Consider the following 27,750-nt stretch of genomic DNA (forward strand, 5'->3'; position numbering starts at 1 on the left):
TTGGAAAATGCTTTGCAATTTGGGTTACGAGAATAGATATCCCAACCAGATGCATCTGCTGTAGGGCAATCGTAGCAACCGATTCTTTGTTCAAAGGGAACAGGCTTTTGTAGATATTGAGCAGACTGAGCCTGGTGATAACAACTGCTCTTGGGATGAACTGGGTACTTAGGAGAGAATTTAACCTTTTCAGACCCCACCTTAGTGCACTCGACTAGCTGCTTCCAGATAGAGGCAGTTAATCTAGGGGATGAGATATAGTAACTGAATGGTTAATGAGCCTCCCTTGACCTGTGACAGCCAGGGAGGGACCCAGGTGTTAGAGGGACTAGAGCTAACTCTATATCCTTTCCACCATTTCCCAGTGGTGGCCTTGGGGTCAGAATTAGCAAGAATTATAATGTCCCCAAATGGCCATGTCTGGTCCTTTTGGTATCTAGGCCAATGGCCAATACTGCCCACTGTCTCCATCTTCCTGCAGCTTCCCTAGGGACAGTTCTTGATGAAATTAACACTCTTCTCTCTGTTGACCTGCTTAGTGACAACAAACTCACAAGTCAATAGAGATGTAGCGGGAACCCCACTGTGGGGAAGGGAATGTTCTCTGGATGCAGGAAAATGAGAACAGGGACCCAGTCATTGCTTCCACAGTAAGGGTAAGGGTGGGTTCTCCACTTGAAAGAAGAATGCTACCATGTTGATGGAAAGGTAATATTAAAAATATTTGACAACCAGTTTGTTTTGTCATACCTTTGGCCTGGCCAATCAGAACAGTGACACCAACTGAGATCAGTGCAGCTTTTGGGGTTCCTACATTTTGGGAGATACCTGAAGACAAACTGCCTTTATCTATATCAGTAATCTTTCATTAACCCTCAGCTCACAGCTATTCTCATCCATGAGGAGCCAATGGAGGCTGTTTAACTTGGCTAATGGTGAAAAAAAAAATCCAAATTCACCCAATTAAAGGCAGGGAGTAGAACCCCAGATTCAAGGCAATATATCTTCAGGAGGGTCCCTTTAATTGTAAATCCCTTTGAAGTTCATATTCACTCTGCATTCCTGGATTAAATGGCAGACAACTGCCAAGAAACACAGAGACAAACAGGCAGAGAAGAAAGAAAATTATCTGATGTCGTTCTCAATTTCTTTCTTTTTGTAAATTTTAAATCGTGGATATTCTCTACTAAAACTCACCAGCATGAATGAGCCAGCTCTGTCTTAGAAAAAGCTGGGAAATATGATCTCATGCACAGTACAAACCCCGGGGTGATGAGCAACTTCCGGATCTTCTCTGGCTCTATTTTCCTGTCTGTGAAGTTAGAAGACAGGGAGAGGGAAATCAAGCGTCCCGACATCAAATGCCAGGAATAAGTCCTCAGGATTCCCAGCAGCACTGCATTTGCAGGGTGGGGGTCTGGCTTCCTTGAAGCAGTCTTATAATGACATTCCCTTGCACAGTGATTATGCGTCAGGACCGCCATTGTGAACCTGGCCTGAAACAGACCAGGGAACTGTTCTCCTGGATCTTAGGTACCACCAGTGCTCCAAATCAACTGCTCTCCTGGAAACCCTCCATCAGGCCTGACCTGCCCAGACTTTATTGGCAAGGTGGGGGGCGGGGCGGGGGGGGGGGGCTTTGCGGTGAAGAGGAGCAAATGAGCTCGCATGCCTTTGCAAGGTTAGAAGCATATTCACAAAATGGCCACGACTGTGAGGTCTGGTGCCCCAATGTTATCATCAAGTTGTGATTTCCAGCTCCATCTAAGTAGGGCAATTGTGGGATTCATTCTGGAAATGATTTATTTCCTAAGCTCTACACAGCTCTGCATTTTCATGCCCTCTGGTATCCTTAGCCCCTCTCCCCTGGGGACTCTTAGCCTAGATACTTTCCTGGCTCCTCTTGGGGAGGAGGAAGGCGAGGTGCCAATGTGAACCCACACTTGCTCAGTCTCCGAGCTGGTGCCTCCTCCTGCCTCCTGCTCAGGGCTCTGCTCCCTACTTTAGCCTAGCACGCGGTCCCTCCCCTTAGCATTGCCTAAAGAAAAAAGTCCCCTGGGGTATTTGTGCATCATCTTCTCCCGGGGTTCTTATCCCTGGCTGCACACCAGAACCATCACCTGGGGAGTTTCTTATTTTTCTTTTTTCCATTTGCTTGTTTGTTGTTTTAAAATCACCCTAGAGCAATTAAATTAGAACTTCTGGGGGATGGGAGCCAAAATTCTATATCCACCCAAGCTGTTTCTGATGCATAGGGAAGTCTGAGGTCTGCAGACCTGTATTTTCAGCAATCTATTGCTCCTTCCACATTCCCCTGCACTCTAGTACCTTCCATCACCAGCCTATAGCTCTTTCTACTAAAGAAACCATGTAGAAACAGAAGCTTGAGGGGATGCATTTAGGAAGCAATCAGTCAGCGGTGAATAAATGAATGGATTAATGGAAGTGTGGGCTCCGAGGTGATGTTTGTTTGTTTGCTTTGAGAGAGAGAGAGAGCACACACCCGCGGGAGTGGGGACGGGCAGAGGGAGAAAAAAAGAGTATCTTAAGCAGGCTCCATGCTCAGCATGGAGCCCAACGTGGGGCTCGATCTCAGGACCCTGAGATCATGACCTGAGCCGAAATCAAGATGCTTAAGAGACTGAGCCACCCAGACACCCGCTACTCAATAGTTTCTGATAAAATCCAATAGCAGAGGCTGTTACTTGAGCTTGTATTTCATGCCTCAAATATGTGGACACTTAGGCGCTGACAAATACAGTGTTTTCTACAGCCCCAAAATTGTGCTCTGCCATCACAAATTGAAATGAGTCATGGTCCTTGCCCCCAAGAAGCTCTCAGTCTCATTGGAAAGGCGCCAAACATAGACTGAAAAACATCAACGTAAAAACCACTATGTATTGAATGTCTAACTATATACCAGGCACGGTGCTAAGTGCAGTAAATAGGTTAACTCACTTAGTCTGCCTCTCACAATGGCCCTGTGACGTAGGTATTTTTATCCTAATTCATAGACGAGAAAACAAAGGCCCAGAGAGGTTGCGGAATTCACCCAGGACACACAGCTAGTAAGGAAGAGAGCCAGATTCACCCCCTGTCTCCCAAGTGAGCCGCAGTGTGCAGGTGATAAGCATGCCTGGAGCTGAGGATGGGGAGAAAGTGGGGTGAGTTTGGGAGTGACCAGGGTCCGTGGCCAGACTCTAAAGGATGAGCGATGCTTTCATGTGTAATGGTGAAAGAAAAGAGAACCTCAGGAGAAGGAGAACAGCATCAGCAGAGGGAACAAAGGAGCCGAAAGGGTGAGGTTTAGCAGTCCCTTGTGCCCCTCGTGGGAGTTCCCTTGAGCAGCTTGCCCAACCACCGTGACATAGGCTCAGCCATGGTCCCCAGGAGGGCATTGTTCTCCCGAACAATGACTGGCCCCAAAGAAGGCAGAGCTATTTTTGCTGTGACTTGGAAAGTACGTGGTGGCATTGGGGCTCAGGTGATTCCCTCCTTCCTGTAGTAGACTGGAGTGGAAGGAGCATCAGCTTTGAAGCGAAATGGGCTTGTGTTCTGATTCAAGCTTCACCACTAACCATGGTGAGACATTTCGCCCCAACGAGCCTCTGTCTGCTGATAGGAATGACGAGGATGACAGCACCCGCCCTGCAGCATTGCTATAGACGTTGGAGATCATGCCCACGAAGCACAAGAGGGCCTGGTCATCATTGTAATTTGTTGTGGGCTGAGCTGTGTCCCTCCAAAATTGATACCCTCAGTACCTCAGAATGTGATCTTATTTGAAGACAGGTCTTTAAAAAGGTAATTAAGTTAAAATGGGGTCATTACAGGGGACCCTCATCCCGTATGACCAGTGGCCTTATAAGAAGAGGAGACTAGGACATGGACAGACACAGAGGAAGGACCATGGGAAGATCCCAGAGGAAGATGACAATCTACCAGCCCAGGAGAGAGGCCTCTGAAGAAATCACCCCTGCTGATGTATTGATCTCCAATTCTAACCTCCAGGACTGTGAGAGAATAGATTTCTGTTGTTTATACCACCCAGTCTGTGGGACTTTGTTATGGCAGCCCTGGAAAACTAATTAGAATGCAATAAAAATGATACCCCCCCTACTTTTTATTTAAAAAGGGTGAGTATGACCCTCTTGTCTACTGCTCAACATCTATTGAGTGCTTATTCTGAGTATGCCTTTATGAAAACTGAATTATTGGTGTATCCGAACAGAGCATAAACACACACTGTCTGAATTGGAAAACAAATTAGAATTCATCTCTAGTTCCAGCACTGCCCCACTCCCCACACCCGCTAGTTTTTCGGATGAGAAAACTGAGGCCTAGCAAGGGCTGTCAGCCTCAAAGTCAGGACTCAGGAGGCCAACTGAGCACTCTTAAAATTCTAGATAATAATGATGTCCTCCAGTCAGGCAAGCCATTTCTGATAAGATTGTGGATAGTAATTGTCATCAAAGATGATGATGACAAGTATAGATTCCTGTAATTTATGAGGTGCTCACTCTGTTCCAGGCATGACGCTAAGCTCTCTCCAAGGATTATGTCATGTAACCCCCTCGATGATCCTGTGGGACCACTCAATTCTCTCCACTTTTCAGCGGCAGAAGTGGAAAGCTAAAAGGAGGAGCAACTCACCAAGACCACACAGCTGACAGGCAGGAGTGGCAAAATTATAAGCTAAGCAGTCTATTCCACTAGGGGTACCCTTTGGGTTACAAGGCCTTCCTGGTGGGATAGCAACATGAATAAATGGAAAACTTTCTCTATATGGACACTGGATTAGGCAACTGGAACTATGAGTTCTAGCCTCACTCTGCCACTAACCAGTTGTGTGATCTGGGGCCAGTCCCTTTATCTTTCAGGGTCTCAACTGTGTTACCAGCAAAGGTAGAGAATTGACTGCACTCAGTATGGGAGCTGGCCTCGGAAGTCCCATTACCGTTCAAAGAGTCTAAAATTTCTCGCGTTCATTTCAAAGGCAAGGTAACCTCACTTAGACTTCTGAGCCTAACCATAACTCTCTTTTGTATTTATCCCACCCACCTCTGACTTACGACACGGTTCAGGCCTTCATTGTCCCTCACGTGCACCGTTGTAATGGCTTCCATTCTTTCCCTCCTGCCCCATGGTCTACATGGATGCAGGATTAATCTTCCAGAAGCACCCTTCTAACATGCTATTCCCTGTTCAGCTCCCCATTGCTTTTAGAATAGAAGCAATTGCTTTCACTGATACTCAATGCCTTCCATGTCCTGGATTTTATATTCCAGAGCAAGCATATGTAATAAGGATCGAACAGATTTTCACCACCGAAGGGGGTTGATTTTTCATAATTGAAAATAGGGTAAGGGATTTTCCAGTGTTCATGCAAAAGTAAAAATGCAAAAACTAATCTTTGAGAATTAATCCTGGAAGTGGGGAGGGGCAGTTACTATTGTCAAACTATTCTTCAGTGTTTGACAAAACCAAAATAATCCTGCCATTTACTTGGTTTGGTAATCTCCATTTTCCCTGCCCCTGGGACTCAGGAAAATCACCGCATATTCAAATTCCATCCGTCCTTCAACGACAAGGCAAAATACAGCCTCCTGGCTGGAGGGTCCTTGTTCTGTTCAGCTATAAATAGTCTCTACTTCCTCCGAACACCTGCTCTTAATCTAGGCCCTTAACCTTCCTCCTTGTATTGTATTTATTGTTCTAAGTACATCATGGAGCAATTCTATTTATTCCCTTACTCATGTATCCATTTCTCCATTCATTCACTGCATGTTTATTAAGCTCTGCTAAGTGCCAGGCACTCAGCTGCGTGCAGAGGAAGCAACAGAAAACGAGAGAATGATCCCCATCTCCATGGAGCTTAGAGTCTAATGGAAGAGATAAGCAATTGAAGAATCAGTGACACAATTCATTGTTTCACTATGACCGTGAAAGTGTGACCAAGGAGAGTAATCAGAACAGTAATCCGTGGGTGAGCATTGACTGTATTAAATCTTTTAACGCTCACAGCAATTCCAGTGCAAGGGGTTTAGTAGGATAGCTAATGAACAGTATGACATGAAATGAACTGAGCCACAGAATGGTTAAATATTTTGCTCCAAATCACACAGGTAGTAAGTGGCAGAGCCAGAATGTGAACCAGAGAAATGTAACTGCAGAGGCCCTTTTAACCACTGTGCTGAACTGTCTAATAAAGCCTATCAAGAGAGGGACATGACCTAGTCCTGGGGATCTGTGGACAGTATCCTGGAGGAAGTATTTAATGGGGCTGAAATCTGAAGTGTGAGTTGGAATTAGCTGAAAACAAAAGAGAGGTCAGATGGAGACGAGGGTGAGGGTTCCAGGCAGAAGGAAGATCTTGTGCAAAGGCCCTGAGGTAGAAAAAAATGCATGGCACATTCAATGAGCTGCAAATGGACTGGAGTGGCTGGAATGCCAAAAGGAAGCAGGGGATGGATGTGGGAGGGCTACTGAGGTGAGCAGAAGCCAGGGCAGGCACAGTAATTGCAACCACAGGAGTAGTAAGATTGATTAGGAAGCCAGCAGAGAGAGTAGAGTGACAGCCTAGGACTGAGGCCCACAGAATTCCAACAACCAGAGGTCCTGTCAAAGAAGATGATTGAGCCAAGACGTTTGGGAATGAAAGACCAGAGAGGCAGGAAGGAACAGGGCTAGAAGAGAGTCTGGAACCAGGGAAGGTCAGGTTTCAAGAAGCAGAACGTGGTCAATTATGTCTAGCGGTGCTGAAAGGACCATACGAAGGGGGCTGAGATTGCCGATAGGATTTGGACACATGATGTGTTCTCAGCAAGGGGACTCTCCTTGGAGTGAGTGGGGAGGAAATCACATTGCACTGCACTGGGCAGTTGTCCAGTGAGTGGGAGATGAGAGCATGGAGACAGTGAGTGTATAGAACTTAAGAAATTTGGTTGCAAGGTGGAAGAGAGTGGAGATTTTTCCCAAATGTAACCTACTGTGCTTTCCCGTCACACTCAGTAGTGATGTTATGTGTGTGACTTTCTTTTTAAGAAAGAAGCTAATTGTGTTGCACGCGAGGACTCTATCAAGGGGAACAATGCCTCCTACTAAAGCTTGGCCTGTGACTGGCTAAGTAAGACAAGCTACTGTCCCCTTTCAAAGAAGCCACTGGCGTGTCTCCCTATTCCCTGCTTTGCACGTTCTGGGTACAGACTACATATTCACGTAGCTATTCTTTTAAACATGTACTTCTGATCAAAATAGTAGGCGAGAGACTGAAATTAGCTATGCACATGCATCATTCTACGACTGGAGAATAATTCAAAGCAGATTCCTTTTGATGGTAGATACTAAATGGTAATACCAGATTTCAGGAGGGCTCCTATTGCAAATCTTTCTGGGATTATTACTCTTCGCTCATCTCCGTGAGACACAGGGTGCCATCGGTAACCTCCCTCCCGAATTGTAGAACTACAGATTAAAAATCCTCAGGTATAACTTTAAGAGCCTGCCCTCATAGATCTGTATTTTCAGCTGCAGAGGTGATAAGACTTATCTTTGCTGACATTATTTAATTAGATGATTCATCCCTCGCACATGCCGAACGATAAGCTAAATATTTATTTAACACGAACACGAACCACAATGCCAATTAAAGGACTGCCTTGAAAATTTTTTTTCTATTTAATTTTCCCTTGCCTTGAACTAAGGTCCTGCAACAACATTGTGTCAGGGTGGCTCAGAACTCTCAGATTACAGAGGAACATTTGTTTGTACACAATGGGGTCAAGTTTTCCAAAACACACTGCACATGTGTGCAGCGTTGATAACCTTTTATACTTCTTCCCTTGTTGTAAATCCCTGGAGGGTTTTAACCTTTAAGCAAAAGATTGCCATCTTTATGAAAACATGAAGTTCCTAACTCGGCCCTTATCTCATCTATCTTGCTACTTTCATTTACCATGTGGAGGGGTTTCCCTAAGCCCCGGCAAAACAATGCCAGGGGTGCATTCCAGTTTCGAGGGAGGGTAGCCCTGTGGTTGGCTGTTGTGCTGGATAGAGCATCAGAGGGCTTGGGAATGGGTGCAAGCCTTACAGTTCTGTGGTTCTACCCTCCAGCAAGTGAGAGGCAAAAGAATACTGGAGTATTAAGCATAATAATAATGGACCAACTGGAAGAGTCTCTGGTCACTATGCAGAGGCCTGGAGGCTGTCATTCTGGAGAGTGCGGGCGTCTGCGGGAGGGTCTGCAGGCCGGGTGGCTGAGGTGGAGGTGGGCGGGGGCCACGCTGGGCATTCCAGGGGCTCAAGGCAGCAATTTACAACATGTTTTAAAATATTCCGACATTTTAAGAACTGGCAGGACCACCTTAGCCCTCTGTGTCTCCTGCTTTCAGGAGCCCTTACCCCCTCCATCTCCTAAGACAAGGCATTGCTATCTTTGGCCAGTGACTTCATTTCTCTGAAATTTTCATTCCCCCCTCCAGGGATTGTTAGACTTCAAGAATAAGGTGTGCGTGCGACTCAAAATGAAAAGCTATTTTTTTCCCCAAAAATACATATCCTGAGAAGTCATGAACACTCCAAGATTTCTTTAATCTGAACAGTCTGATAGTCGTCAATGCTATTCTTCAAGAGTCCTTCTCCTCCCTGGGTTCTTGGTTTCTGAAGTCACTTAGTGCCTCTTCCTTTGTGGCGCCCGACCCCCTTCCTCCTGGGTCTCTTATCACTCCAATTTTTACTCCTTTCCCTCCTCCTCCCGTGATTTCTCATCCACAACAGCCCCATCACGGGCCTGCCAGAAACTGTCCGGGGTCCTTTGTTCATCCCCCCTTGACACCCTCTCTCTTAGGGAGCTTGCCCACGTCCATATTTTTCGTTATCAAGTTACGTGAGAATTCCCAAAGCTTTATTTCCACCCTGATCTCTTTGTTACATATCAGGAGCGGCTCCCCAACCATACTTTTCTCACCTGGGTCAAAATTCAGCTTACCCAAGACTGATTGTCATTCTTCTGTCCCCTGCTACCTCCTAACCCAGCTCTTCCCAGATTTGCCAACGGCTAGCCTCGCTCTCTGGTTTCACGCCACAGGTAGTAAGCAGGATTGGGAGCAGCAGTTCAACCAGCCACTGAGTCCTGTCATTGTCTCTGCTGCCGCCTGCTGTCCCCTGGCCACCACCCTGGTTTGGACATGATCACCCCACACCTGGATGATTGCAGCCATCTCTTGAATGGACTTCCTCACTCCTTCCCCCACCTGCTCAATAACCCAACACACCATCAGCAAATGCATTTGCCTAGAATGCTGTTTTCCATAGATTGCTGTCTACCACATTCAAATTCTTCAAACGTTCTCAAGTGACCGGGGACTATTTGGGCTCCTTCACCTGGCGAGCATGATCGCCACAACCTAAATGTGAACCCAGCCCTGCCACACTTTTCTTCCACTACACTTGGATACAGAGTGGGCTGACCACTCACAAGCTTTCACTGTGCCTTCTTCTGCAAAATGTGTCATAAATATTAACCATAAATATTGGTCGAATGGATTGCTGCCTCTCAGCTCCTTCTCAAACCATTCTTGGCAACTGAAATGTCCTAGTCCTCCTTTCTGAGCTTTACTCATTTCGGGTCTTGCTATTTCCTCAGTAACAGCAACAACTGCTCTCATTTATCAAGCTCTTGCTACAGGCCAGGCATTAGACTAAGCACTCTGCGAGCGCTTGGCTCATTTAATCCTTAAATCCTATATTGGTAGAACTATCAAGGTCCCCATTTTACGGATGAAGAAACTGAGGCATGAGTAAATTAAATAAAACACCCCAGGTCACATGGTAAAATAGTTAAGTCTGTTGCCAAAGTCTGGACTCCTAATCTTTATACCATACTGCCGCTTTTCTTGTCTCCTCCAGAGATGCATCTTTCTCCTGACTGCCCTGCTTGTCTCCATTGTGTGCATGCTTCTGCAGTGCCCTTGTGAGTGTTGTAGCATCGCATAGTCATCAGGCATGACTCTTAAGCCAGACTGCCAACTATAGTAGTTGCCGGCGTTGTGTGCCTTGGGCAACTTACTTACAACTGTGTGTCCCTTCATCCATAAAACAGCCACCATAATAGCACCCGATGTATAGGTTATTGGAACAACTAACTGAGCTAACAACTTCGGTAAAGCACTGAGCAGCATGGCACGTGATAAACACTCAGCAAATATTACCAGTTATTATTAAGATTCCCAATGCCTGTGTGTTGCCTCCTATTAAGAGTGTAAGCTAACTTGGGCACCTGTGTGGCTCAGTTGTTTAAGCGTCTGCCTTTGGCTCGGGTCACGATCCTAGGGTCCTGGGATTGAGCCCTGCATCGGGCCCCCTGCTCAGCGGGAAGCCTGCCTCTGCCTCTCCCCCAGCTCATGCTCTCTCTCTCTCTCTCTCAAATAAATAAATAAAATCTTTAAGGAAAAAAAAAAGAGTGCAAGCTAACTAAAGGAAAAGATTCTCTGCCTTGGTAATTCCATAGCACTTAGCAAGTCTACCCAGAACAGATGCTTCCACCAAACTGTGCCTTTGAAGGTTTCACTTGGGGGATGATTTTTAGGAAATAGGCAAGATGTCAGTTATTGAACCTTCAGGACTGGAATCATGCAATATGAGTTGAAATGCCGAGTGCGTAAGTAACTTGTGAATTCATAGCATACCCAAAGCCCATGCAGATGTTTTGGTCATCAAGCCTTCCTGTAGTATCTACTATATGCTGAAACTCATGGGCACCGGGGACATGGAAGTAAGCTGAGAGAGCCCCTCCTAGCGCTCTCTATACAGGACACAAACATGACATGGAGGAGCCATACTAGCTTGAACTATATTGAGAGATGTCAGTGGGGAGGGGAGAGGATTCTAGGGGCACGTTTTATGATTTAAAAACAACCCTGATTTATTGTCTATCCATACATAGATCAATCCAGAAAGTGGCGGGTCATGCAAAGGATAATTAGTATTTCGGCCTTCCCTTTTTTTCTGGGGATTGGGACACGTGTGTTAAAGTGACATGGAATAAAATGGATGGCCCCCATAATCATTTGGCACTAGAAGAGCACATCCTGTTTACCTAAAACATCTAATCTGGTTTTGAAAATTCGGCAAGGAACAGCAAGCCAGTGTATCTGCAGAGAAGTCGGGGGAGTGGCATTGCCATTGTTGGGGAGCTGGAAAACTCTGCATTCTCACATGCAGGTGTGAGATGGGTCTGCTCCTGTCACAGGCAGCAGAAGCCAGAATCCTAACACACGTTGCTCATGTGCTCACAGCTGCTGGCACTCCCGACCCCGACTTCCCAGGCACATGAACAAGGATTGCTTCTGCAATTGATATGAGTTGATATGAGGCTAATATGAGTTGAAGGCTTGATGACCAAAACATCTCAATCCCATTAGCCACTTCCTCCCTTCCATTTAGGACTCAGTGGTTCGCAACCCTAGCTATATAAAAGAGTCACTTCAGAGAATAAAAAAAAAATATATGCCATGCCCAGAGATTCTGATTTAGTTGCTCCAGGGATGTGTCTAGGCATTGTTTTTTGTTGTTGTTGTTGTTAATTTCTGGGGTGATACTAATGGACAGCAAGTGTTGGAATCTGCAAAAAATCTGGTCCGGGCAACAGCTTCATCTATCTATAGAATTCCAGCAAAACTGGGAATCCATGTTGCTACAAAGCTGACAGGATCCAGCCAATCATGTTAATTCTCTATTCCTCATGCCTCCTAGCCTCACATTACTGCCCCAAAATGGGGTAGGAAAGCCAGAGACCTGGGTTTTTTTCTTATCTTGGTGCCCCCAAAAGATCCATTGTGTGATGCTGGGCAAACCACTTGATCTCTGAACCTTCCATTTTTTGTGTTCCATAAAATGAGATAAGACATCTGCTTCCCCTGTGATGGGGTGAAAGAAGAGGCAGTCTCTGCCAGGGCTACTGCCATGCAGTACAGTGAAGTGATTAATTGGATTAACCACGACTGGGAGAGGGATCCAGGCAAGCAAATTCAACAGGATGCTCAAGAAGCACTACAGAATATCCAAAATCAGCAGGGCCAAGTGGCCTTCTAGTTTAGGATAGAGAAAACTTGGAAAGGCCAAGGAAATACAACTGAAAGTATTTTGTAATTATTCTTGGATTTGACAGTGCCTGTTGGTAACTTCCTTCCAAACCGTCTCTCCATGACCTATACCAACTTGTTCATAGTGATTTTTTCTTCTTCATTTGTCTCATAACATTTGTCTCATAACATTCTCAAAAATGAAAGGTCACTCTTTTACAGAAGGCTAAAAGAGGTAGAAAGTGAACTTATCTGTTAAAAAAAATTTATCATCCATGAAATAAAAAAGGAATCTCTCCCACCCTCATCCTATCTTCCCTGGACCAACCACTTAATCTAACTAGCTTCTAGTTAGCTAGTTAGCTATCCATTCATCCATCTATCTAATTCATTTTCCATTCCTTTCCGTTCCTTTCCTTTCCTTTTTCTTTCCTTTCCTTTTCTTTCCTCTCCTCTCCTCTCCTCTCATTTCTCTTCTCCTCCCTTCCCCTACCCTCCTCTTCCCTTCCTTTCCTTTCTTTTTCTTCTTTCATTTCCAAAACAAGGCTGCCTTTGATGGCCTTCGAGAGAGGACCAAACCTCCAGTTGGGAAATCTAGAGTTTAATCCGTGGGGAACTATTATTAATATTACTTGCCAAAGCCAAAATCAACATAAAAGTAATAATGATAAAAATGAGTAAAACTCTTTCAGACTTTTCTAAGTGCTAAAAGAGCTGTTCACATCCCCATGTGTCATTTTATCTTTTAGTGCGAGAAGGTGCTGTTAAAGATGGGTAAAGGAATCTGACAATGAGAATTTACTGTACTCTGTGCCCTGGCTTATCCTGAGAGCTGAGAAGACAGAAATAATTGATAAGATGCACAGCACACTATTGATAGGATAATTGGGGGGAGGAGAAGAAAAGAGTGGGTACTGGAGAGTGTGAGATATTCTATGACAGTGGGAATATATTCCTGTGCTACTGGTATAATTGAGAAATGAAAGACCAAAAACCTGAACCCTTTATGAAAGGAAAACCTGAGTGCCAGCTAAGTGGCATGGTCTGGCTTTCTAAAAAGCATAAGAAAACATGGCTTAAGCAAGCCACACTTCAGAGAGCCTTTCCTCCTTCTAGAATGCTCAAGACAAGTCTGCCCAGCTCCTAAAGCCAGCACTTTTCTTGACTTGCTTCCTAGCCCTGACCGTAAACCCTTCCCCTCGGTCATGGGTGAGAGGTGACAACTGAACATTTTGGAGATCACCCCTTGCACCGGTGACTGCCTGGGAGCTGAGAGAGTGCGCGGTGTAGCCTCTTGCTTCGTCAACACAACCGCAACATGGCTGCCTGGCCATGGAAACACTCACAGCAGCATTCACGAATCCTCTGGTCTTTATGGTATTTTCTGGCTCAGGGATGGGAAAATTCATTGAGAAAGAAAAGAAAAGAAAAACAAAGAAAAGAAAAGAAAAGAAAAAAACAAAAGAAAGAAAGAAAGGAGAAAAAAGGAAAGCTCTCTTTATTATAGAGAAAACCCTTAAAAGATGCCAAGTGGTTGCATGATACTCAGTCTCCCTAAAGACAATCTCATCAACTTGACCAACAGCCTGCACAATGCTCTTGACCAAATGTACTTTACGCTGGAAACATACATATCGCAGCCACACAAAAGAAAATCAGGCAAAGGATCAAAACTGGGCATTGCCTTAAAAGGAGTATTGAACTGACTGAGGTGCCCGTGAGGTCTTCCTACAGAGGGAGGTGAACCACAGCAGGAGAAGACATGTTACCTGTCCAGCACCGCAGTCCCCAGGCTGCCTTCTGCTCTGATCAGACGCCTAAAACCATCCAGGTTTCCACTAGGAGGCCATTTGCCCCGCGGTCTCCAAGAAAACCTACACCCGATGAAGACAAAGCCAAGCAGGATTCATTGTGAGGGCTCAGGCAGGACTGGCAGCTCCGTGCCAAGCTCAGCCTCACCCCTGTCCCGCGCCTCCCCTGCTGTGGTCCTCCGAGCCTCACAGCGCCAACCGTGAGAGGCTTGCTTCTGTTTGAAAAACAAGAAGTGATTTCCTGCTCCTCTTCCCCGGATGGCGTGTGCGATTTCCCTTACGCCCATGGGAAGTCCTTCAGATCCTCCTTATCTAGAAACCTCTCCATTGAGTGGCCAGACTTGTTTGGTCAATGCTCCTGGTCCTTGCTTTTCTTTCACCAAAGAAAAAATCAGGAAAATGAAACCAAAGCAAACCCCAAATGGGTTAGAGCTAAGGAGTGGTGTAGGATGCCTTGTTTAAACCTTCGAAAGATGTTCGCTAAATTAGATTGTGTTTTCATAGTGGAAGGAAAACAATGATGAGTCCTCATCTCTGGCAGTGTCAAGAAGTCAGAGAATTAAAAAAAAAAAAAAATTCCCCCAAGTATGAGAAGACCTAAAGCTGTCATTAGCCCTTGCCCTGGGCTTTAGAGAGAGCTGCACTTCAAATCTGCCACATGAAGGGGACAGCTGGTTCTCTCAGATTTCTAGGAAAACCCTATGGATATTTATGCCTCAAATGCTGTGATGCTTAAAATATCATCTTGATAACAACACTAATAATATTTAAAGATAAGAAGATACATGGAAAAGGGCCAGTTGGCAAGCTGCAGTCAGGTTGCTGGGTTTAAAGATGAATTATAATCAGAGTTTTTGAGCTGGAAGTGACCTACCTACCCATCCTCGTTTTACAAGTCAGGAAACTGGGACCCAAGGAGAAACAGTGACTTGCCCAAGGTCAGAACACAGATGAGAAGGAATAGATTATCATTCACTGGTTCTTACATGTTAGTGTGGGCAATGATCAGTTTCCTACTCTGGACCTCGTCCCCACAGAGAGGTTAATGAATGAGGCCTGGAGCCCAGGAATCTGCACTGTGAGTAAGTGCTCCAGGTGAGTCTGATGCAGGCAATCCCCAGACCGTATTTAGAGAAACCCTTATAATATCAGAGCAAGGACTCCAGCGTCAGACTGTAGGGATTCAAACTGTAGTCCCACGGGGTTTTTATTTATGTAGCCTTTTACACATTACAATGCTTCCCTGAGACTTGGTTTTATTATGTGTGAAAGTGGATTACAGTCCTGCTGAGTTTACAGGTTCCAGTGTGAGCGTGCATAGAGAAGGAGCTCAAGAACTGTTTGTGACTCTCTGGGGTCCTGGGCTCTAATCCTACAAGCTCATACTCTTGTCCTTTTCCACACCAACTCTCCTTTTCGCCCACCTTCCCATCCGGTCAAAGCTATCACCCTTAGGCATGTTGACAACTGCCAGTGGTACTCAGGCTTGTGACAGAAGTTAAGAATTTTGACAAAAAGGAGGGTGAAACTTTACAATATCATTCTAACTTCTCGGTGCTGATTCTCAACTGTACTCTCTAGTCCATTCCATGTCGTGGTTAGGACTTGGTTGGACAGTTAGGCAGTCAGGGCCAGGGTCTCCAACAAGAAAATATGGAGTCAGGACAGCTAAAATAAAACAGCACTGACATCCTGTTTTGCAGCTTAGACAGGACCACACTAGCATTCTGTTCTGCAGCCTTTGCAGAAATGACTTCTGCAAAACGGCCTAAAATAAGACAGTTAACCACAAGGCATTTGTCAATATCACGGGCCAGGGGCAGTTAAGACCTAAGCCCCCCAGATGTCAGCAAAAAAAGGCCATCAGCACGTGGACATGAACCTAAGAGGTAGACAGATACATGGCCAAAGCCCTGATTGGCATGACTCAGCACACCCTGATTGCTTAAGATAGTTCTGCAAAAGAGCTCATAAAAACTCCTAAACTAAAAACTCCAGGGGCAATCCTCTTGGGCCCCCCTCCTTCTCCGGGAGCTTTATACTCTTGCTCAATAGACTCTGCTTTGCTGCCCACCACTCTTCGTCTGGTCTACCTCTTCATTCTTCAAAGCGGTGTGACCAAGACCCACGGGCACCGAAGGCAGAGAAATCCTGCAACATCATCACTGGGAGATGTGGTATTTGCCCACCCAGCTGACTCTCCACTTCTCCTTGCTGCCAGCCCGAGTCTGGCTGGGGAACTCAGGGAAGGCAACTTGCTCCCTAGGGCCTGAGCTAATCGTGATTGGTCTAAAGCACGCTGATCTCATTCTCCTTGCTGGGCGGCAGGGCGTGCTTGGACGTGAGGCTGGTTGTGGATGCACATTACCTCTGGATTTACCATTAGAGGCACAGTAAAAGTCCTTATTATGTAAACCAGTTCCAGTTGGGGTTTCTGTTATTTGTAGCTAAAAGCTAAAAATAGTAACGTGGTGAATCACCATGAAGAATAAATCTTTTGAGTCTATATAAAATACTACTCTTGGCCTAAGAAAGTATCAGGCAGAGCATTAAAACACATACACACAGAGCCAGATGGCTTAAATCATATTCTAAAATATTCCAAAATAATTTCCCGTGCTAGATATTTGAGGTATTAAGTTTTTCTATAGGAAATGGACAAAGATATCCCAGATTCTCTCTTACATTAAGAATCTATAATATGAAATATAAGTAGTGGAAAAGCACCTACGTCTCGAAAACCCTGAGGAGCCTGGGGTTGAGAGTATGGACTCCAGATCTGCCCACCAGTAGCTCCGTGGAACTTGAACAGGTTATTTCATCTTTCTGTGCCTCAGTTTCCTCATCTGTAAAATCAGAGTAATAATAGTACCTACCTCAGTGTTGCCGTGAAGATTAAAATGCTTGTAACAATATAGGGAGCAGGTCTAAGTGTTGGCTATTGTTAACTCTGTGGAAAGAAAATTTTTGCGGTAATAATACAGCTGCCTGTGTGGATTTGGCAGTGTCTTCGCCTTTGCTTTCTGCCAGGTCTGCCTCTAGTTCAGCCGAGATTGGCCCTTGGAAGATGCCTTTGAAATATATCTTGTCTTTGTCATGAGATTGGTTCTTTTGGGAGTAACTTGAGTGGATTAGGATAAACGTAGATAAATGACACCAGCTGTGTTGGGGAGGAATGAAGAAAAACCAGGAGGACACTGGACATTAATGTGGTAGTAAAAGACACTAAAAGAATTTTGCCGGCTGACCGCTTTGGAAAGTAATTGTAGGATAGAACTAAACGCCAGGGGGCCAGTGAGCTCACTCCAGGATAAAGGGAAATTTGCAGACCTTGGTACTTACAAAAAGAGTAACAATGGCTGGGAGCTGGACTTGGATATTTACAAAAATAACAATGGCGGGGAGCTTGATATCCAAGTCTTTTTGTTACTCTTTTTGTAAATACCAAGGTCTTACCTGAAGAAACACCCCGTGGTCAGAGTGAGCTCCGCGAGTAAATGCTTCTTTTAAAATGCTCTGCTCTAAGATTTCCTGCGTGGGTTGGGTTGTGGGTGGGCTGTGGGCGCCGTTGTCTCTCTGACACGGAACGGGGCATTGTCAAGGTGGCTGTCCCTTCGCTTCCCTGAAGAGCAATTCCTCTCTCACCCACAGTCCTGTTTGTTGCTAGGAACACTCTGTGCTTGTCCCACTCACTTTACAATGAAAACAAAGACAAATAAAAAATGGAACCACCATATGGTCTCGGCTGCAAACCAGAATTAGCTGCTGATGGGGAGACTTTGCCCTATCGTGGCTAAGGCTTCCAGTGGCTATGACAGAGGCCCTTCTCCTGGATTCTAAGATGTTGGAGTCGGTGGCAGGTCAAACCCAAGCTTCTCCAAACAGACTGCGGTGGTGCATTCAGAGTAACTAATTCACCAGTCATGTTATATGTGTTTACAGGCACGACGTGTCTCTTAGGACTTGAGGGTATCACCTCATTCCGTACAGAGCTGTTTTCTCAGGCAGAAATGTTGGCACCAAATTAACACATATTTCCAGCATGCTCCAGGCTGTTTCACTGCCCAGCCCTTCCCTCTTGCTCACCTAGGTAACTTTTAGTCTCCTTCTAAGTTATAGGTGTTATTTCATCCAAGGACCCTCCTATCCCTCCCAGCCTGGGACAAGTTCCTTCTCCCTGGACCCATAATTCCAGGTCTATGTCTTTTTGCAGTTACCACACTGCATCCAAATGATTATCTTAATGAATTCAGGGTAAGCAGCTTGAGGGCAGGAACTAGTCTTATTTATTATATGCTAGCAACTAGTAACTGCTGGCATAGAGAAGGTGATCAATAAAAGCAAAAAGAAAATGAAACTGCTCCATCTCATCCATTGCTGGTTTCCCCTCTTAACACTGGCGTGGTCCAACTCTTCTTTGTTGATACTAATTTCTCAGGTGAGCTCCAGCCTGGTTTCAATCTTTGTGCTGATAACTTCCAAATGCACTCCTCTATCATGGACCTCTCTCCTGAATTCCTGACCCGTATATCCAGCTGCCTACTTGACATTTCCACTTGGATATTCAGTAGGATCTCAAACTGAATGTAACCAAAACTAAAATCATGATCTGCCCTCCCAAACTAGCTCTTCCAACCATCTCTCCCATCTTAGTAAAGGGCATGGCCATCCTTCCAGGTTGCCCAGACCACAACTCAAAGAGTCATCCTTGAGCTCTCCCTCGCACACTCTATAATTTGTCATCAAATCCTGTCATCTCTACCTTCCAAATATATGCACGATTGGGCATTTCTTACGCCTTCCACTACTATTATTCTCATCAAGCCATCATTATCTCTTGGCTGCATTATTATCGTGGCCTCTAACTGGTCTCTGTGCCAGACTACAGCTAGAATGGTCCTCATAAAAAGTACGCTGTGATGTCCACCTATACTCAGCCCTCCTGTGCTCCCACCTCACACAGTCAAAGTTCAAGGGCCGTCAGTGTTCTGCAACGCCTACACCCCCAGGCACCTCTGCTCCTCCCACTGTTTCTTCCTTCGATTCCTCTTCTACTTCTCTCCCGCTTTGCTCACATTGCTCCAGCCATGCTGGCCTCCTTGCAAGCCCGGCACAATTCCATCTCAGAGTCTTTGCACTGCCTGGAATACTCTTTGCCCAGATATCCTTGTGCCTGCCTCCCTCACCTCATTCCCAACTTTGTCCAAACAATGCTTTCTTGGTGAGGCCTTTGCTGACTGCCATATTTCACATTTCCCAATTTGCCATCCCTGACTCTTTTTCTCCCATATCACATATGATCTCTCATGCACAATAATGTACTTATTTGTTTTGTTTATTGTCTGTTTCCACCTTCCACCCCTCTCACCTAGCATGTAAGCTCCTTGAGGACAGGGATGCCTAGTTTGTTCACTAAAGAAGAGTATTTGGAAGTGTGACACACAAAGTTGTGAATGCCACAGCATTAGCATATACACAGCAAAAGTATGTACAAAAGTGCATAACGGCTCAACTTGCAAAACCCTCCCACCTTCACGTCTTGGCAGGGTAAGCCCTGGTTTTTTTAATCTACACCCAGATGTTAGTAACCCTTTTGACCCCCTGTGGCCCAGGGTCAGCTCTCTTTTGGTGTTTCTATATCAAGGCCAGGAAAATTCCCCTCTGGCACTGACCTGTCCTTACGCAAGGAAGGAACCAACAAATAATTGGGCAGTTTTATAGTATACAAATGGTCTTATTCTTATCTTTTGTGTGTATATCTTGGCAGCGTCTCTGCTAATTGGAGTTGATTATATTTACACTCGGCTGGGGCCTCTCAGGTTTAATCTGCACTTGCTGTTACTGGCCCATTCCACCAATAGATAAACAGAGTTATTACACCTTCTCTGTGTATATATCCTCCAGAGAGTTATATTACTTTGCTATGGAAGATCCCAAAGCTTCCATCTTTCGCACCAGTTAGATACAGTTGACAGCCTCATTGTACTCGCCTTTTTATGTTCCCAGAGATGGCTCTGGCTTCTGTCAGAAATCCAAAGCACACCCCATATGGAACCTTGTTTTGGACTCCACACCCAGGATTACCTCCCCTACATTTTCCCAGAAGAGGGAAGGACAGCACATGGGGGAAATGGAGGCAGATTTAGGACATGGCTCCATAGAGGTGTCATTAACAGCCCTCTTTTGACCTTTATTGACCTTTCCTTGGGGAGGGCTGACCATCAATGGCCTGTGAGTCATCCCCAGCCTTCAGGTTCCACCTTCAGTTCTCACAGGAGACATGCTATTCATATAACAGGAAGTGCTTGCTGATGCCCACAGTATGACATATGTCATCCACATGCTGCAGCTCTGATGGACATGACGTCGGTCACTGATTGACCAAATTTGTCATTGACTCCTCCTCCTTCAGTCCTTCCCCCCACACTTCTGTCAGCATCATGGGGAAGAGCAGGTTATTTGAGGACATGTGTATTCCTTCTTATCTTGGTCTTGGCAGGAATCTATTTAGAAGGAAGCTGCATTTCCTCTAAAGTGCACATCTTCTGTCCATGTGTACTGGGTGGCCACTCCTGTTCCAATCTCTGCTCCTTTGTTGTGCATCTGATCTGCATCAGCAGATATCGGACATCTCAGGTAACAGAGAGCGTCTTCTACAAACATGTGGCGGCCCTGAGTTTGGGCTTGCAAAACCCTGTCCCCATAAGGGCAATTCCCATCTATATTCCATTGCTCTCTACTGTTTTCAGGGCTGCAGCACTTCTGACCCCGAAAGAAAATATCCCCCATGTGTGCCTCTGATTACAGAGGTATTTTCTCCCTCGCGTTTTATCAAGTTGATTAGTGAACAGCCATGATGCCAAAACCACTAAATAAATATGAGTTTGCGGAGTCATTCATGCCAGGATAAAAGTAAGAATCAAAGAGTGTTATACTATGGGGGCCCAGTGATCATTCATTCTAGCTCTCTAGTGGCAGAGGGACACTGGGAGGCAACCAAGGTCACAGCACCATCAGCGTCGGAGCCAGAATTGGAATTTAGACCTTTTGTCTTCCCATGCAGGACTTTCAACATTGTGCCCTGGTGCCTGTCCCCACCCCGCCCCCACAGGATACTGTGCAGCTATCTCTCCTCTTACCCCTAAATTGAGACAACTGCACAGTACAGTTAGGGTGCTTATCCCTGGACCTAGTGGCAGGATGGAGTGGTGATTACTGAGTAGAGAAAGAGACGATATTAAATTTGTGTTAAACCTGTAGACGTTTCTTTAGGATGTTCGGTTCACAACTTAATTAGTGCCTGAAATGATGCCCTAAATCATAAAGTAGCCCAATGTTTCCAGCGCCTATATTCCTTCATGGAAGAAAGTTCAATAATTCTAACATGTTGGAATGTAGCTAAACTGTAAGTGTAGCGAATGGCATCGTGATGGTCTGAAAAATATGGGGCCAGGTGACATCGGTAGGATAGGCCGTCACCTTTGTGGCAGGATTTGAGAAAGAACAGAAAAACCTACATCCATTTGTCCCTAATGCCTAAAATTACACTTTTGGAGACAAATCGCTTTAAGTGAAGGCACAGCCCTATTCTGACTCAAAAGCCTTTGAAAAGTTGACATATTGTCTATTTCCAGTGAGTTATATAGAAGCATGAATTAGTTTAAGTCCTCAAAGAAGCTTTTATATGGAAGAGAGTCAAGATAACAGGAGGGCAATGAGGCTAGAGAAAAGTGGGGAATATGGGGAGAGTATGTCAAAGGGCAGTTCTTATCGTGTCTGGGAGCAGACCTACAGCTCACAGACAACATCCTGCTAATTGTTGGTGGAATTGCTACAGTCACATAGCCTGACAGTCCCATTATTTTTTTTTTTTAATTATTATTATTTTTTTTTTTTTAAGATTTTATTTATTTGCGAGAGAGAGAATGAGAGACAGAGAGCATGAGAGGGAGGAGGGTCAGAGGGAGAAGCAGACTCCCTGCTGAGCAGGGAGCCTGACGTGGGACTCGATCCCGGGACTCCGGGATCATGACCTGAGCCGAAGGCAGTCGCTTAACCAACTGAGCCACCCAGGCGCCCCTGACAGTCCCATTATTTATGTTACTTTTTTCACTCCTCAGAATGACCATTTCATACCTTCTCTTCTCTCCTCATTCTTTGCAGTAGCCTTGCCTCATACTTCACTGAGAAAACAGAATCAATCAAATGGGAACGCTCATCCTCCTACACACAAACTTTCAACCCCCTCTTGCATCTGCACTGCCCTCTTTGGCCCTCCCTTTGGTTTGAGAAGACGTGTCCCTGCTCCTCCTGCTGGCCCACCTCTTCCTCCACTTGGCTCTGGGTCCCATTTCCTCTTACTTCCTCAGCAATGGATCAGTCCCAGCAGCACACAAACATGCTCCAGAAACTCTCTTTACAAGCCTTGCTTTGATATATATCTCTCTCTCTGTCTCCATTGACTGTAGCGTTTTCCTGCTCCCCATTATAGCAAAACTTGAGCAAAGAGCTGAATACATAGGTTTGTGTTCCATATTCTCACTCTTCTTCTCTGGCCCCTAAGTCAGTTAAACCAGTCTTCCTCCACCAGGACAGCTGACCTTTTACAATGTGAAGGTTAGGGGCACTGACCCCCTGCTCAGTTGAAAGTCCACAAATAACTTTTGACTCCCCCCAAACTTAACTAGTAGTAGTCTACTCTTGACTAAAAGCCTTACCGATTACATAAATAGCTGATTAACACATATTTTGTATGTTGTATGTACTATATGCTGTATTCTTACAATAAAGTAAGCTAGAGAAAAGAAAATGCTATTAAGAAAGTCATGTGGAGAAGAAAATAGATTTACAATAACATACTGCATTTCTCAAAAAGCGTCCATGTAAATGGACCCATGCAGTTCAAATCCATGTTGTTCAAGGGTCAACTGTACTGCACAAAGCTCACCATGGTTTCCACGTCACCACGGTCAATGGCCCATTTGCTGTTCTCACCTTCCTTGACCCTGCAGCACCACTGGACAGAGTTGGCCACTTCCTCCTTGAAACCCCATATTTTTCTGGCTTCTGTGGCACCCAGTCTTATGATGTTCTTCCTACCGCCCTCCACCCCCCATCCCCGGTTCCTCTTCACCATCTCCTTCATGGCCTTTCTTCCTCTATCTGATCTTTAAAAGTTGGCATGCCCCACATTTGGTGTAGGATCTATCCCACTGTCCTTTCTCACCTGTGTTTTTTTCCAGGGTGACATCATCTGGCACCATATTTGGAAGAACATTCATGGACAAGAGCAAAATAAAGATATTTTTAGACATATAAAGACTGAAAAAGTTTGTATTTCACTGACTCTGGCTGAAAGCACTTGTGAAATAGGGTAAAAATTTTTTTGTGCCATGGACTCCTTTGGCCATCTGGTGAAGACTATCGATCCTTCTCAGAATTATGTTTTTAAATGCATAAAACAAAATACACAGATTACAAAGGAAAATAATGACATTGCAATATAGTTACCAAAGTATCAAAACATCATGGGGCTTAGTAATATATTTACTTCTTTGTTAATGTATTCAATTAAAAGAGTTAATGAGGCAGGTTTAATAACCACACAATTTTAATTTAATAAATTTAATAAACTGGAGTTTGAGGATCTGCAACCTAGTAATGTGATATGAAAGTACCTGGGATTTCTCTTGGTGACAAAGTCATAGGTACAGCTAATACTGTGGTGGTTTTTTGCCTAAGTTCCTAATTAAAGGAAGTCCGAAATTATAATGGGGGTTAGTGAAAATAAAGGTATTTTCTCATTCAAATTCACGGACTCCCTAATTTTTATTCATATGGCATTCATGAACCTGGGTTAGGGATATATTTAAGAAAGCAGGAAATTGAACACTCAAGAACGGAAAGTTTATGGGGCGCCTGGGTGGCTCAGTCATTAGGCGTCTGCTTTTGGCTCAGGTCGTGATCCCAGGGTCCTGGGATCGAGCCCCTCATCGGGTTCCCTGCTCCGCGGGAGGCCTGCTTCTCCCTCTCCCACTCCCCCTGCTTGTGTTCCCTCTCTCGCTGTTTATCTCTCTCTGTCAAAATAAGTAAATAAAATCTTTAAAAAAAAAAAAAGAACTGAAAGTTTAAAAACTATTTTTAAACTACTAGTTTTAAAAATTATTCATTAGAGTACCTGGGTAGCTCATTTGATTAAGCATCCCACTCTTGATTTCATCTAAGGTCATGGTCTAAGTGTTGTGGGATGGAGCCCCACATCAGGCTTCACACTGAGCATGGGACCTGCTTAAGATTCTCTCTCTCCCCCTGCCCCTTCCCCTACTTACACATTCTCTCTCTCTCTCTCTCTCAAAAAAATTAGTTAAAAATTACTAACTGGGAAATGGGATTATAAAAGATAATATGAACTAAAATACTAGGTAACAGTGAAAAGGAACATAGTAGGTGTTCAATTAATACTTGTTTAATGAATAAATGGATCAAGGGGAGACTGGTTTTATTCTTATCCCTTTTTTAGCTGGCTAGACACACACCATGAGGGGAATCCAGTACTTCCAAAAGCAAGATCACAGCATGGTTTTGCTAATACACCGTGCCCCCCTGCATGGCATCCTGCTTGTTAATAGGGTTACAGGAGTCCCCGTACATGGATGGACGGGAAGGAACTCCGCCATCTTGGCCAAAGAGTGGAAGTAATTTCGGAAACACAGCTAGAAATCCCTGGCACATAAGAGATGCTCAATAAAATTGCCAAGACCTGCAATATGGAGGTAACACTAATAGGCCAATATCAGCTCTGGTCAGCCAGAGAAGGCCACTTTGTGATAACTTGCCCCCCATTTGCCCCCCACACAAGTGTACATCTCACCTCGTCCAGAGTCGCTACTCCTGGCTCCTACATCACGTCTAACAATTATGTCCCTGGACTAACACTTCTCTCAATTCTTCAAAAGAAGAATGCATTCTTTTTAAATGTCCTTTCAAGAATACATAATATGTCAGGCACAATGACAGTGTTTGCTTGAGAAAGAAATCAGAAAGACTGGCTGACGCCTATGTCTATGAAGAACAACAAAGGCTCTGAAACTCAGCCCCGTTGAGGAGAAGCATAAAATTGGGGGCAGCAGTGGTGAGAATGGAAAATGAAGCACTAATGAAAATTAATTAAAACTTTTTAAGTTAAACTCCCTAGGGAAAGGAAGAATGTGTCTCTGAAAAGCATAGAGACGTGGAATGCTGAAAAAACAACAGAGCTCATGACTGAGCTTTGGGGAACCCATATACTCCACACTTAGCAATATCTTGTTAGACCAAGAACACCACATTTTAAATTACCTGTAGTGAATAACTTTTTAAAAAAAAAGATTTTATTTATTTATTTGAAAGAGAGAGAGAGAGAGCATGAGCGAGGGGAGGAGCAGAGAGGAAGGAGGAGTGACAAACAGACAGTGCTGAGCAGGGAGCCCAACACGGGGCTCAATCCCAGGACCCTGAGATCACGACCTGAGCTGAAATCACGAGATGGCCGCTTAATTGACTGAGCCATCCACGCTTCCCTGTAGTAAATTACTTTTAAAGAAAATGTTAAGGGCACATAATTCCCAGATAGTGCCTGTATTACTCAGGAAAATGGCTCCTATTCAAAACTTTTTTGTTTTAATGTTGGGAAAAGCATTAGTTGTTCACTTTGAGTGGCTTATGTGTAGATTTACTGACTTCTTGTCTCCCCAAATCTAAGCCGTGGGTATGGCATCGTTTTGGCAACCTGTTTACTCACTGATCTGTTCCCATTTCCCATACCATTATGGCAAACTCAGAGTCTGTCTGAGCTTCTAGTCGGCCTGGTAGTTGAGTTGGTAAACCCAAAAGCAAGGTGCTCTGGATTCTAGACTGTACTTTTTGGGTTTTTCAGAAATAAATGTGTAAGAGATCAGGGGAACGATGTTCATGGTGGTTGCTTCTGCCCTTTGAAATGGCCTACTGTCGGGCACACGGTCATCCTGTTTTGTGTGTTTCATGAAAGTTGCCCATCCCTCCACAGATCCAATAGCCTGTCCCAGGACAACGAGGGATCCAAGTTTCCAAGTTCAAGACCTCTCCTAACTACATTGCCTTCTACAAATTAAAGTCTGCCTCTAGGGACCATTAAACTATTTTTAGACCTGATAACATAGCACACAGAACACAGCTACATATCAACAATTACATGATTATTCCAGGCCCACACCCCTTAAGTTTGCTTCATTTGACCTGGAACATTAACAGAGGGAAAACCACGTATTATTTTTAGTCTTTTCCTGAATTCCTCTAATGCTGTTCAACTTTCCATTTTCGTTAGGGCCATCAAGATCGGGCCTTTGTGCTTTACGTGACAGTGTGTGTACACACTTCAGTGTACTTTTGTCTGGGACTATTTATTTGAACCTGCTGAGCTCTCACTAAATATGGGCACTCTTATGAATGACCTCTGGCCCTTGGATCACTTACTAGTCAGTTAGAAATGCTCCCATATTGTCTCTTCTCAAGTGCTAGAGTCACCTTCTACATCAGGTACCTGCCCAGGGGTTATTTATATGCACTAACAGGAACAATATTTGAGTATACTTGTATGTTTAAAACGAAATTTTCCAGGAACCAAGAAATGACTGAAAGAGAGAATTGGTTCCCTAAACCCACTAACACACACACACACACACACATACACACACACTCCTACTTCTCTGCATTGCAAAATCAGAATGAAGAAGGTGGCAGTCAGGGCAGGGAATTCTGGACCATGGAGGTGTCTAGCATATTTGACATCTGCACTAGATCTCTTACTAACGCCTCCCTCTTGTATATGAGAACATTATTTTCAGTAATAATCTTTATTTTCTTGATTAAATTATTCAGATTTAAAACAGCTAAAAGAGAAAACATTTCACTTTAAAATATTAAAATTCAGGGATGCCTGGATGGCTCCGTCAGTTGGGCGTCTGCCTTCAGTTCCAGTCATGAAGCCAGGGTTCTGGGATCGAGTCCCACATCGGGCTCCTTGCTCAGCAGGGAGCCTGTTTCTTCCTCTGTCTGCCGCTCCCCCTGCTTGTGCTCGCTCTCTCTCTGACAAATAAATAAAATCTTTAAAAAAATTAAAATTCAATAAAACATTTAAGGGGGAGGTAAATTTTGTGTCTGCCAAATGAAAAGAGTATAATTTGCAGGTCGTACTCTACTTCACTGTTTTAAATTTTATTTATTTATTTATTTTTAAAAAATCTTTTTAAAAATTTATTTATTTATTTATTTATTTGAGAGAGAGAGAGAGACAGAGAGAGACAGAGAGAGACAGAGAGAGACAGAGAGCACATGAGTAGGGAGAGGAAGATAATCCCAAGCAGACTGCTCGCTGAGCTCAGAGCCCATTGTAGGGCTCGATCCCAGGACCCTGAGATGATGACCTGAGCTGAAATTGAAAAGTTGGATGCTTAACTAACTGAGCCACCCAGGCAACACCTTCACCGTTAAAAAATTTTAAACATAACTAAAAACTCCATGTGGTCCCATAGAATAACAGAGTTGAAGCAACTCCATTCAGCTTCTTTGTCTGTACAACCACCGTGCTAACCTTGTTTATTTTTAGTCTCTGTTCAAATGTGGGGACATGTCATGCCCAGGAGCTAGAGACACTTCAAACAAGCTCAGACACTTACAAGGAAACAAGCACGTGCAGCTGAGTCCCTTTGCGTCAGGAGTCACGATACGACTGAGAGTTTAGTAAATTAACTTTTATGTAGAATACAATCTTTATTTAAAAATAAGGAATAAAAATATGATCATTAGGAGCTTATATTAATGAAATTCACCAGTGATGGCAGCCC

At 44.5% G+C, this 27,750-nt stretch overlaps 1 protein-coding gene across 9 annotated transcripts in view; it reads right to left on the reverse strand.

Moving 5' to 3' along the window:
• The window catches only part of ADGRF5 (adhesion G protein-coupled receptor F5), a 99,390-nt gene that overhangs the window by 53,640 nt on the left and 18,000 nt on the right, over positions 1 to 27,750 (reverse strand). For 3 of the 9 annotated variants that reach the window (XM_081828391.1, XM_081828389.1, XM_031030471.2), the window contains exon 1: positions 13,850 to 14,272. The exons of 1 other annotated variant lie outside the window; for it this stretch is intronic. The gene's annotated coding sequence lies outside the window, so the exon portion shown is untranslated. Of the gene's footprint in view, positions 1 to 13,849; positions 14,274 to 27,750 lie in introns of those variants that run through there. 5 more of the 9 variants (XM_006727568.3, XM_031030475.2, XM_081828392.1 and 2 more) reach the window with 4 other exon arrangements.

Source organism: Leptonychotes weddellii, chromosome 8 (assembly GCF_054177405.1).
Source record: "Leptonychotes weddellii isolate Sample4059 chromosome 8, ASM5417740v2, whole genome shotgun sequence".
NCBI lineage: Eukaryota > Metazoa > Chordata > Mammalia > Carnivora > Phocidae > Leptonychotes > Leptonychotes weddellii.